Source organism: Rhinopithecus roxellana, chromosome 12, assembly GCF_007565055.1.
Source record: "Rhinopithecus roxellana isolate Shanxi Qingling chromosome 12, ASM756505v1, whole genome shotgun sequence".
Lineage (NCBI taxonomy): Eukaryota > Metazoa > Chordata > Mammalia > Primates > Cercopithecidae > Rhinopithecus > Rhinopithecus roxellana.
In genome coordinates this window covers 73,842,063-73,856,099 of record NC_044560.1, presented here as the reverse complement: position 1 = coordinate 73,856,099, position 14,037 = coordinate 73,842,063, and positions in this window count along the sequence as shown.

Below are 14,037 nucleotides of genomic sequence, written 5' to 3'. Positions count from 1 at the left end.
TCCTGAATTAAGTTACATTAAATTAAATTAAGACACCGAGTGTGGGAAAATTCTATATCTTTTTTACTCTCTTTTTCAATGTGTTCAAAAGGTGAACAGAAGTATTTTCCTGTCATATTAATAATACATAAAATTTTGGTACAAGAGAAAATCAACTTTTACTTTGATAATAATGTATTATCAATACTAAAGCTAATTTTAATAAAACCCTATACATAAATCAAATTTGTCACTTTTGACAGCTGGAGATTTGCACATATATTTCATAGTCTCTTGTAATTTTGTAACTTGTATTTTATTTTTATCTACATTCTTATTTTTTTTCAATTTGAAACAACCTTTAAGTAATTTCAAATTGATACAGGAAATAGAAATCATTTAGAACCAGGCACGGTGGCTCACACCTGTAATTCCAGCACTTTGGGAGGCCAAGGCGGGCGGATCACGAGTTCAGGAGATTGAGACCTGGTGGGCGGATAACTTGAGGTCAGGAGTTCAAGACCAGCCTGGCCAACATGGTGAAACCCCCATTTCTACTAAAAATACAAAAAATTAGCTGGGTGTGCTGGTGCGCACACCTGTAGTCCCAGCTACTCCGGAGGCTGAGGCACGAGAATCTCTTGAACCCAGGAGGCGGAGATTGTGTAACAGCCTAAGGGATTTACCTTGCCTTTTGTCTAGACACAGCCTGATCATCAAGACAGGGGAATTTGGCCGGGCGCGGTGGCTTACGCCTGTAATCCCAGCACTTTGGGAGGCTGAGGCGGGCGGATCACGAGGTCAGGAGATCGAGACCATCCTGGCTAACACGGTGAAACCTCTTCTCTACTAAAAAAAATACCAGGCTGGGCGCGGTGGCTCAAGCCTGTAATCTCAGCACTTTGGAAGGCCGAGACGGGCGGATCACGAGGTCAGGAGATCGAGACCATCCTGGCTAACACGGTGAAACCCCGTCTCCAATAAAAAATACAAAAAACTAGCCGGGCGACCTGGTGGGCGCCTGTAGTCCCGGCTACTCAGGAGGCTGAGCCAGGAGAACGGCGTAAACCCGGGAGTCGGCGCTTATAGTGAGCTGAGATCCGGCCACTGCACTCCAGCCTGGGCGACAGAGCAAGACGCCGTCTCAAAAAAAAAAAAAAAAAAAAACCAAAAAGAATTAGCCTGGCATGGCGGCAGGTGCCTGTAGTCCCAGCTACTCGGGAGGCTGAGGCAGGAGAATGGCGTGAACCCTGGAGGGGGAGCTTGCAGTGAGCTGAGATCCCGCCATGGCACTCCAGCCTGGGCGACAGAGCGAGACTCCGTCTCAAAAAAAGGGGGGGGAGGAATTTGTGGAGGAAAAGTTAAATGTTAATTTTGAACTCAATTGAACATGGACACAAACAATGAATGGTCACCAAGTCTCAAAACGGGTTGTGTGACTTCCTTGAGGCATTCACCCAGTATTGTTTCAATCTATTCCTATACTGTTTCATCCAGTACTGTTTCTTTTTTTTTTTTTTTTTTTTTTTTTTGAGACGGAGTCTCTCTGTGTCGCCCGGGCTGGAGTGCAGTGGCCGGGTCTCAGCTCACTGCAAGCTCCGCCTCCCGGGTTCCCGCCATTCTCCCGCCTCAGCCTCCGAGTAGCTGGGACTACAGGCGCCCGCCACCGCGCCCGGCTAGTTTTTTGTATTTTTAGTAGAGACGGGGTTTCACCATGTTAGCCAGGAGGGTCTCGATCTCCTGACCTCGTGATCCGCCCGCCTCGGCCTCCCAAAGTGCTGGGATTACAGGCTTGAGCCACCGCGCCCGGCCCATCCAGTACTGTTTCAATCTATTCCTATATGTTAGTTATTGAAGAACAAGTTGACCTTTTTGTATTCCTTGAGCCCATTGGCAAAGGGCCCTTGTGACTGGGCCTCATGCCGAACATTTCAGCTCCATCAGGTCATTTATGTTCCTCTCCAAACTGGTTATTCTAGTTAGCAGTTCCTTTAACGTTTTATCAAGGTTCTTAACTTCTTCGAATTGGGTTGGAACATGTTTCTTTAGCTCAGCAGAGTTTGTTATTAACCATCTTCCGAAGCCTACATCTGTCAGTTCATGCATCTTATCCTCTGTCCAGTTCTGCACCTTGCTGAAGAGACATTTTGATCATTTGGAAGAGAAGAGGTACTGTGGCCTTTCAACGGTTTTTTGTTGATTCTTTCTCATCTTCGTGAATTTGTCTAGTTTCGATCTTTGAGGCTGCTTGACCCTTAGATTTTTTTTTTCTTTTTCTTTTTGACAGTCTCTCTGTCACTCAGGCTGGAGTACAGTGGCATGATCGTGGCTCACTGCAAATTCTGCTAATTTTGTATTTTTTAGTAGAGACGACGTTTCACCATGTTGGCCAGGCTGGTCTCAAACTCCTGACCTCAAGTGCTCTGCTCCCCTCGGCCTCCCAAAGTATTGGGTTACATGTGTGAGCCACCATGTGCGGCCTTGGATGAGGTTTTTGTGGGTACATTTTTTTCTTGTTGATGCTGTAGTTGCTTTCTGTTTGTTTTTCTTTCAATGGTCAGGTCCCTCTTCTGTAGGGCTGCTGCAGTTTGCTAGGGGTTCACTTCAGACCCTATTCATCTGGTTCACTCCTGTGCCTGGAGCTGTCACTCAAGGAGGTTGGAGAAGAGCAAAGAGGAGTGCTTGCTCCTTCCTCTGGGATCTCTGACCTCAAGAGGTACGAAACTGATTCCGGTAGAATAGCTCCTGTATAGGGTGTCTGATGACCCCTGTTGAGGGGTCTCATCCAGTTGGGTGGCACAGGGAGCAGAACCGACTTACTGAAACACTTTGTCCTTTGATGGAAGGGGGATGTTTTGCTGGGGGGAAATCCACTCAACTGAGCTGCTCCATTTCCTCAGAACTAGCAGGAAGATAGGCTAAGTCTGCTGGTCCACAGAGACTAGAGCCACCCCTCCCCATGGGGCTCTTCTCTGATCTTTGCTATTTCTTTTCTTTCTTCTCCTGGGTTTGGGTTTGACTTGTTCTTGTTTCTCTAGTTCTTTGAGGTGTTATCTTAGGTTGTTTACTTATGGTCTTTCAAACTTTTTGAGGTAGGCACTTGATGCTATGAACTTTCCTTTTAGCACCACTATTGCTGTATCCCAGACATTTTGATAGATTGTGTCATTATTATGATTCAGCTCAAAGAAGTTTTAAATTTCCATCTTGATTTCATACAACAATCATTCAGAAACAGGTTGATCCTAAATTTTATTTTTAATTTCCATGTATTTATTTAATTTCCATGTATTTGCATGGTTTTCATGGTTCATTTGGAGTTAACTTTCACTTTTATTCCACTGTAGACTGAGAGAGCAGTTGATATAAATTTGATTGTCTTAAATTTATTGAGACTAGTTTTATGGCCTATCATATGTCTATCTTGGAGAATGTTCCATGTGCTGATGAATAAAATGTATATCCTGCAGTTGTTGGGTAGAATGGTCTGTGAATATTTGTCAAGTCCATTTGTTCTAGGGTATAATTTAAGTCCATTTTTTTGTTGTTGTTGTTGACTTTCTGTCTTGATGACTTCTCTAGTGCTGTCAGCAGAGTATTGAAGTTCCCCATTGTGTTGCCATTTATCTCAGTTCTTAGGTCTAGTAGTAATTGTTTAATAAATTGGGAGTTCCAGTGTTAGGTGCATATATATTTAGAATTGTGATATTTTCCTGTTGGGCTAGTCCTTTTATCATTATAGAATGTCCCTCTTTGTCTCTTTTTTTTTTTTAACTGTTTTTGCTTTAATGTCTATTTTGTCTGATGTAACAATGGCTACTACTGCTTGCTTTTGGGGGTACATTTGCAGGTACTATTTTTTCCCAACCCTTTACCTTAACTTTATGTGAGTCTTTATGTGTTGGGTGAGTCTCTTAAAGACAGCAGATATTTGGTTGGTAAACTCTTATCTATTCTTACCATTCTGTATCTTTCTTTCTTTCTTTCTTTTTTTTTTTTTTTTTTTTTTTTTGAGACGGAGTCTCGCTCTGTCGCCCAGCCTGAAGTGCAGTGGCTGAATCTCAGCTCACTGCAAGCTCCGCCTCCCGGGTTTACGCCATTCTCTTGCCTCAGCCTCCCGAGTAGCCGGGACTACAGGCGCTCGCCACCTCGCCTGGCTAGTTTTTTGTATTTTTAAGTAGAGACGGGGTTTCACCGGGTTAGCCAGGATGGTCTTGATCTCCTGACCTCGTGATCCGCCCGTCTCGGCCTCCCAAAGTGCTGAGATTACAGGCTTGAGCCACCGCGCCCGGCCCATTCTGTATCTTTCAAGTGGAGCATTTAGGCCACTAATCACTATCAGTTATACCAACATACATTATAATGCCTGTCATTGCAAGGCTTGAACACGTTGTAATCCGGACACGTTGTAATTTGGACAGTTACTTTCTTCAGCTACAGGCTGATAGCTTTGAGCCTGATCAGTCAAGACATAGGCCTGGCATTGGGCCAAGGCCAGTCTGAAAATCAGATTAGCATTTTCCTTTTCCAGCTCACATTTCTCTTATAGCAACTATCCTCTATCTTGATACATTAACTCATAAGCAGTAAGCAAACACCATTCACTCCAGGAGATCCCTTCAGCATCTCCTTTGCCTACTGGAATCTTCTGCAGCACTTCACGCACAGTCAATGGTTTAAATTACACTAATTTAGATTCTCAATTCTCACAAAGGCCAGTTTCCCTGGACCATTCAATCGCCAAAGAGGAGAACTGGGGGTATTGGAGGTAGAGAAAATGAGGGTCCTGACAAACTCAGTCAAGAAAACTGACAAACTGCATCTGCTGCCAGAAGGGGTGCTGAGGGCAGTCACGCCGCAGGGGCAGCGCTCCTTGTGGTTATCTATAGGAACATCTGAAGCCTGTTGCATGAAGAAAGCAATTATATGTACCTGTGATAAATCAAGCAGCTGACCAACCATTACCTCTCCCTCCCTATTGATTCTACCTAATAAATACCAAGGCCTGTGGAAACTCAGGGCTGCCTTCTGCTCACTACAAGCGAGGAGCCCCCGGCCCCTTCTTTTTTTTTTTTTTTTTTTTTTTTTTTCTGAGACTGAATCTCGCTCTGTCACCCAGGCTGGAGTGCAGTCGTGTGATCTCGGTTCACTGCAAGCTCCGCCTCCAGGGTTCATGCCATTCTCCTGCCTCAGCCTCCTGAGTAGCTGGAACTACAGGCGTCCATCACCATCCCAGCTAAATTTTTTTTTTTTGTATTTTTAGTAGAGATGGGGTTTCACCGTGTTAGCCAGGATGGTTTCCATCTCCTGACTTCATGATCCGCCCACCTCGGCCTCCCAAAGTGCTGAAATTACAGGCATGAGTCATCATGTCCCGCCTGACCCCTTCTTTTAAAACAAATATTTTGTCTTTGTCTTCATTTCTGTGTTTGTCCCCCTTTATTCAATCCTGTAGAAACTGACAGCGACATTGGGGAGTTCCCACCCATGGGTATGGGAATTCCTCAAGTTTCCAGCCCTGTCCTTGCTGCCAAAAAGCAGCACAGTTTGGTTTTCGAATCCTGTTTGTGATGCCAAAAATACTCTGTGTGGGAAACGTTCAAGGGGAGAAGAAAAGACACACACACAATACCTTTAAGAGTAAATAAGCTTTATGCCACGTAAATGGAAATGCAGATATAATTAGCAAATAATATAATAAGCGAATCAATGTAATAACTGGATTGATATAATAAGCATGTTGATATAATAAGCAAATTGCAATGGGAAGAGGAGAAAGGAAAAGAGATACATATACTGGTGTATATGTATATGGAATCTCTGACCTCAAGAGGCACCAAACTGATGCCAGTAGAATTGCTCCTGTATAGGGTGTCTGACGACCCCTGTTGAGAGGTCTCATCCAGTTGGGTGGCACAGGGAGCAGAACCCACTTACCTGGACCATTCGATCGCCAAAGAGGAGAACTGGGGATATTGGAGGCAGAGAATTTTAAAATTCTCTCACTAGACTATGGAGGATTCACCAGACTATGGAGGATTCACTCACCAGACTATGGAGGATTCACTCACCAGATTATGGAGGATTCACCACCAGATCGGGAAGCAACAGCTTGGGCTCCAGAGTCAGTCACTCATTCCTGCACAGATGAGGAGGGTCACATGAAGCTTCCACACTGTCTAGTACCCTAGCTGTTTTTTAACGAGTTGTTTGGCATAAGGCCCAGTCACGAGGACCATTTGTGACTGGGGTCAAGGAACACAAAACTGTCAACTTGTTTTTGCTATTGTCTATTGTTTTTCAACAACTAATATATAGGAACAAATTGAAATAGAGATTTCTCTGAAACAGCGCTGAACAAATGCCTCAAGAAGCTCACACAACCTGTTTGAGAACTTGGTGGCCATTGAATGTGTCCACGTTCAATTAAGTTCAAATTTAATATTTAACTTTTCCTCCACAAATTACCCCATCTTGATGAATCAGCTCTGTCTAGACATAGGGCAAGGTGAACCCCTTGGGCAGTTACACAACTTCTGCCTTCTGGGTTTAAGCAATTCTCCTGCCTCCGGAGTAGCTGGGCCTACAGGTGTACAACACCACACCTAGCTAATTATTTGTATTTTTAGTAGAAATGGGTTTTCACCATATTGGCCAGGCCGGTCTTGAACACCTGGCCTCAAGTGATCCACCCACCTTGTCCTCCCAAAATGTTGAGTTTACAGGCACTTGCCAGCGAACCTGGCCCTAAATGATCTCTTTCTATCTTCTATAATAGTTTGAAATTACTTAAAGGTCGTTTCAAATTGAAAAAATAAGAAGAATTTGGATAAAAATAAAATGTAAAGAGTTTTAAAAAATTACAAGATTACAAAATATATATGGAAATCTGGAGTAGTCAAAAATGACAAATTTGATTTATTTATAAGGCTTATTAAAATTAGTTTTAGTATTGATAATACACTATTACCAAAGTAAAAGTTGATTTTTTTCTTGAATCAAAATTTTATGTATTATTAATATGACAGCAAAATACTTCTGTTCACCTTTTGAATACATTCAAAAAGAGAGTAAAAAAAAGATGGAATTTTCCCATGCTCTGGGTTGGGTCTGGCTCAGCTCAGAGAGGAAGCCCTGCCTGAAAAAGGCTGCAGCTAAGGCTGTGACTTTTTTTCTTCATTCAGCCCTGATCACATTTTCTGTCACTCAGGGCCTGAGGGGGCGGGGACCTTAAGCATTATCCAATCAGAAACGCTAGGCTGAAAACCGTCCAATCAGGCACGCAGCTGGAGCTAACGGGACTTCTTCCTTGTTTGGCTGCGGCCTTTGTCTCTCGCTGCAGTCTGAGCTGTAGGTCTGGTCTTCGCTAGTCTGTGTCCTGTGCTCCTAGAAATCCAACATCTGTGGCCCTGTGACCTGCAGGTATTGGGAGATCCACAGCTAAGAGGCCGGGAACCCCTGGAAGCCTAGAAATGGTGAGAGTGCTGGTCCTATATCCCGAGTGAGCGGGAGGGGCTGATTGGAACCTGTGAGAAGTGGCTGTGGCAGAACTCAGACCTTCCCTCAGTCAGCTCCACAATCTGTGCCACAAGTTCTCCTTGCCCAGCTCGGCCTCAGTCCCCTTCAGCCATAAGATGGAGGCTGCGTTGACAGCCGACCCGGGTGTCCTGTCTCTTCCCTGCTCAGTGACTGCCCTGGCGGAAACCCTCTCACGGCAGCTCTGCATCCACAGCGCCACGTCTCTCCCAGATTGTGCGGGGAGCGAGCACAGGAGGGTCTTCGCGGGAGCATCCTGACTCAGGTTGTGGGTTCATGAATGGGAAGAGCTTTGGTCAGTGGGGTTCACAGTTTCTGTTTTCTCATATTAAAAATGTATGGAGGCCGAGCGCGGTGGCTCAAGCCTGTAATCCCGGCACTTTGGGAGGCCGAGACGGGCGGATCACGAGGTCAGGAGATCGAGACCACCCTGGCTAATATGGTGAAACCCTGTCTCTACTAAAAAATACAAAAAACTAGCCGGGCGAGGTGGTGGGCGCCTGTAGTCCCAGCTACTCGGGAGGCTGAGGCAGGAGAATGGCGTAGACCCGGGAGGCGGAGCTTGCAGTGAGCTGAGATCCGGCCACTGCACTCCAGCCTGGGCGACAGAGCAAGACTCCGTCTCAAAAAAAGAAAAAGAAAAAAAAAATGTATGGAGAAGGGTGGCCAGGTGCGATGCCTCATGCCTGTAATCCTAAGGAGGCCGAGGCGGGGAGATCACGAGGTCAGGAGATGGAGACCATCCTGGCTAACATGGTGAAACCCTGTCTCTACTAAAACACAAAAATTAGCCGGACATAGTGGCGGGCGCTTTTAGTCCCAGCTACTTAGGAGGCTGAGGCAGGAGAATCGCTTGAACCCGGGAGGCGAAAGTTGCAGTGAGCCAAGATCGTGCCACTGCACTCCAGCCTGGCAACAGAGCGAGACTCCGTCTCAAAAAAAAAAAAAATTTATGTGGCCGGGCGAGTTGGCTCACGCCTGTAATCCCAGCACTTTGGGAGGCCGAGGCGGGTGGATCACTTGAGGTCAGGAGTTCAAGATAAGCCTGGCCAAAATGGGGAAACCCCATCTCTACTAAAAATACATAAATTAGCTGGGTGTGATGGTGAATGTCCGTAGTCACAGCTATTCCAAAAGCAGAGGTGAGAGAATCGCTTGAATCCGGAAGGCGTAGGTTGCAGTGAGCTGAGATCGCGCCACTTCACTCCAGCCTGGGCGACGTAGCAAGACTCTGTCTAGAAAAAAGTAAATTATAGGAATCACTGCAAAGAAAAACCAAATAATTTAATCAAAGAATGATTGAAGAATCATGGAGCACCCAGCTATAGTTTGTAGTTTGTGGTCCATGGGAGGGGCTTGAAGGAAAGACATTTGTAAAATTAATGATGAAGAAAATCAAATTCAACAATTGGTTAGGTATACTTACCTAGCTTCCTTTTTTTCTTTTTTGAGACGGAGTCTAACTCTGTCACCCAGGCTGGAGTGCAGTGGTGCGATCTCGGCTTACTACAACCTCCGCCTCCCGGGTTCACCCCATTCTCCTGCCTCAGCCTCCCGAGTAGCTGGGACTACAGGCGCCCATCACCATGCCCGGCTAATTTTTTTGTGTTTTTAGTAGAGACGGGGTTTCGAAGTGTTAGCGAGGATTGTCTCGGTCTCCTAACCTCGTGATCCGCCTGCCTCAACCTCCCAAAGTGCTGGGATTACAGGCGTGAGCCACTACACCCAGCAGCTTCTTAATTTGTACAATCAGGGTGGAAATTTCCCGTTTATGCAATCAGAGCTTAATTGGCAATTTATAGTTGTTTAAGCCTGCAATTTGTTTCCCCAAATGTAGTAATTTATTAACAAATCCACTTGAGTTTACATTTGTTTTACAAGTAGGAATCCGAAGACTAGAGCCTTCTCAGTCTAATTGCCTGGCGCTTAATTATTTTCACAACCCACAAGGAACTGATTTTCCCTGGCATTTTTCACATTTGTCCCCAGCAGGACTTCAAGTGTACCCCATATTCCTCAATCGTTTTTTAAAGCATTGCACATCACTATTGAAGAGATGTTTTCTGTTTTTAAATATTTCCCATGAGAAGAAAGCAAAGAATAATCCCCTGACACTGTATTGTAAAAAATACAGGATGGTCTTGATCTCCTGACCTCGTAATCTGCCCGCCTCAGCCTCCCAAAGTGCTGGGATTACAGGCGTGAGCCACCACGCCCAGACTTTACTCTCTGTTTTCTATTTCAATTTTTTTTTATTTTTTAAAATTTTATTTATTTATTTATTTATTTATTTATTTATTTATTTATTTTTGAGATGGAGTCTTGCTGTCATCCAGGCTGGAGTGCAGTGATGCAATCTTGGCTCATTGTAACCTCTGCCTCCTGGGTTCAAGCGATTCTCCTGCCTCAACCTCCTGAGTAGCTGGGACTACAGGTGCATGCCACTACGCACAGCTAATTTTTTGCATTTTTAGTAGAGACAGGGTTTCAGCATGTTGGGCCAGCTGGTCTCAAACTCCTGACCTCATGATCTGCCCGCCTAGCCTTCCAAAGTGCTGGGATTACAAGCGTGAGCCACCGCACCCGGCCTCATTTGTTTTTGAGATAGGGTCTTACTCTGTCAACCAGACTGATTTGCACGGCTCACTGCTGCCTGAACCTCCCAAACTCAGATGATCCTCCCATTTCAGCCTCTCAGGTGTCTGGGTTAAAAGTATGTGCCATCACACCCAGCTAGCTTTTTTGTATTTTTTTCTGGAGACAGAGTTTTTTCATGTTGCCCAGTCTAGTCTTGAACTCTTGGGATCAAGTGATCAGCCTACCTTGGCCTTGCAAAGTCCTAAGATTACATTTCATTTTATTAAGTAGTTTAATTAATTCATATTTAAAATAATTGCTTAAAGGAATGAAGTTGTTATTACCAGTTATATGGTTATTGTTTTGTGTGTTTCTAGTAGTTATATTTTTCTCATTTCCTGTTTGACTTTCTTAATTTTCGTTTAATTTTGTACTGCCATGCTTTGATTATATTTTATTTTCCGTTGCATACTTTCTGTACATCTTTGTAATCATCTTGAAAACTGGAGATTACATACATCTTAAAGTTAAAACATATATTTTAATCTCACAACAACTTCAAATGAATACAAAACTATGCCTCTATATTTTCCAGTTTGTTATTGATATTAAAATAATAATAATTATAGTAATAATTATTATTTATCATTATTTTGAGATGGAGTCTCTCTCCGTTGCCCAGTCTGGAGTGCAGTGGCCTTATCTCAGGTCACTGCAAACTCTGCATCCCGGGTTCAAGCAATTTTCCTCAGTCTCCCGAATAGCTGGGATTATAGGTACCCACCACATGCCCTGCTAAATTTTAAAAAAAATTTTTAGTAGAGACGGGGTTTCACCATGTTGGCCAGGCTGGTCTGGAACTTCTTGACCTCAAGTGATATGTCCACCTTAGCTTCCCAAAGTCCTGGGATTGGAGGCATGAGCCACCACACCCAGCCTGTGCCATCATTTTGATAGTAAAGAATTCTAGATGGAGAGGTTTGTATTTATATATGTTTTTATGACGCTATCCAGCATCATTTTATGCTTCAACATAATGGACACATTTTAATATTTCTGTATTTTTATACGTAGAGTCTCATTATGTTGCTCAGGCTGATCTCTAACTGTTCTCAAGTGATATGGCTACTTTTGGCTTCCTAAAGATGTATAATTACAGGTATGAGCCACTATGCCTGAGCCTCGTATAGTATTTTTATTTATTTTTTTTTTACTTTTTTTTTTTTTTTTTTTTTGAGACAGAGTCTTGCTCTTGTAGCCCAGACTGGAGTGCAGTGGCACAATCTTGGCTCACTGCAACCTTTGCCTCCCAGGTTCAAATGATTCTCTTGCCTCAACCTCTCTCCTGAGTAGTTGGGGTTATAGGTGCAGGCCACCAGGCCCAGCTAATTTTGTTTTGTAGTTTTAGTAGACATGGGGTTTCACCATGTTGGCCATTCTTATCTCGAACTCCTGACCTCAGGTGATCTATCTGCCTTGGTCTCTCAAAATGCTGGAATTACAGGCTTGAGCCACTGCACCCATCCTATTTTTTTTTTTTTTTTCAGATGGCATCTTGCTCTGTCATCCAGGCTGGAGTGTAATGGCGTGATTTTGGCTTATTGCAACCTCCACCTCCTGGGTTCAAGCAATTCTCCTGCCTCAGCCTCCTAAGTAGCTGGGACTACAGGTGTGCGCCACAACACCAGGCTAATTTTTGCAATTTTAGTAGAGATGGGGTTTCACTATGTTAGTCAGGCTGATCTCAAACTCCTGACCTCTGGAAATCCACCGGTCTTGACCTCCCAAAGTGCCGGGATTACAGGCATGAGCCAGCGCATCCGGGCTGTAACAGTTTTATAATTCTAAGTGAGTCATCATAAAAATTCTCCTCATTTCAACATCTATTTATTTGTGAATCTATATTATTTTTGTGTGGGAAAAACACTTTTGGATTTGAAGATAATTTTAAAACTGTAATAACTCTATATCTCCTTTAGATATTATTGTTTATTTTTACATGTGTTATGTGTCAAAAACATATGACAAAATTTACAATAAAATATTTCTATGCCAGGTGTGGTGGCTCACACCTGTAATCCAAACACTTTGGGAGGCCAAGGTGGGCAGATCATGAGGTCAGGAGATCAAGACTATCCTGGCCAACATGGTGAAACCCCATGTCTACTAAAATGCAAAAAATTAGCCGGACATGGTGGCACGTTTCAGTAGTCTCAGCTACCCAGGAGGGTGAGGCAGGGGAATTGCTTGAACCCAGGAGGTGGAGGTTGCAGTGAGCCTAGATCATGCCACTGCACTCCAGCCTGGGAGACAGAGTGAAACTCCATCTCAAAAAATACATATATACACACAATAAACATACATATATGTATTTATGTACATATATACATATACATATATATATTTGAAGATTGTTGGGTACTTTATTTTCTCTTTAGATTCCATATACTTTTGGATATGGTGTTTTTATTTCTTCAAAAATGCAATGATACATTTCAAAAACAGTGCATTAAATCTGTAGATTACATTCAGCGGTATAGATATCTTCACAATACTGATTATTTAATTTTTTATTTTTTTTTCTTTTGAGATAGAGTTAAATTGACCTTCCTCGGCCTCCCAAAGTGCGGGGATTACTGGCGTGAGCCACCGCACCTAGCCCAGTTATTTCAACAAGTACATGCTCAAGAGTGTGTTGTATAATTTCTATATATTTGTAAATTTATCAATCATTTATATTATTGCTTTATACTCTAATTAGATTTTTGTCATAGAAAGTAACGTATAAAATTTCAGTTTTAAAAAATGTGTTAAGACTTTGTTTTTGACCTAACAGATGATCTATGAAGGGGAATGTTGTATGAGACATTGAGAAGGCTGTGTGTCCTGATGTTGTTAAGGAGTGTTCTCTATACCTTCATTAGAAATTATTGTTTTTTACTGCCTTCTAGTCCTCTGTTCCCTTACCAATATTCTGTCTTGTTTTATTATTGTTACAGAAAGTGGGGTATTGAAGTATTCTACTGTAATTATATTGCTCTCTCTGTGTGATTCAATTTTGTTAGTAATTTCTTTATATACTTCCCACACACACAAATACACGCGTATAAACAAATTTGTCATAGGTTCCCAGTGAATGAATCTATGTTGTTTAATGTCCTTCTTTGTCTTTCTGAAGTTTTGACTTAAAGTACATTTTATAAAATATGACAGTTTTTTACATAAGATGTAGCTTGTGTAATATTATTTTGACCTCTTCTGCTCTCATTTTGTTAATATTTACATGAAATTTCTACTTCCATTTTGCCACTTTCAGTCTTTCTTTTGTCATTAGATCTCAACTGACAATTATACTTGATTATGTTAGATACACACATATGTGAAAGCACAAAAGTGGAGAGAAAAAGTAAGCACTAAATAAAACATCCCTTCCTACATTGAAAGTGAAGGAAATGATTAGATTCAATGTGCCTTCATTGGATTGACTAGGTTAGAGCTGATACTCACCTTAGCAACTCATGATTTCTGAGGCAGCAAAAAGTCCAACTGGAGAGACCTCACCCTTCCCACATTTCCCTTGGTCACTGAAAGCCTCACTGTATTCTATAGAATTTGCACAGCATTTGAAATCTGAGCTGATAAGTTTAACTAGGTTATTATCATTTTACACATTTTGGTCTCTTCTCCCTGTTGAAAATGGGTTGTGAACATGACTGTTGCTGTGGACTGCCAGACACCTAATGGGCCACTTGTTTGTGCCATGTCCTAAAAAACCAATACCCAGGCTGGGTGTGTGGCTCACGCCTGTAATTCCAGCACTTTAGGAGGCCAAGGTGGGCGGACCACCTGAGTTCAGGAGTTCAAGACCAGACTGGCCAATATGGTGAAACCCAGTCTATACTAAAAATACAAAAAAATTAACTGGTCATGGTGGTGGGCACCTGT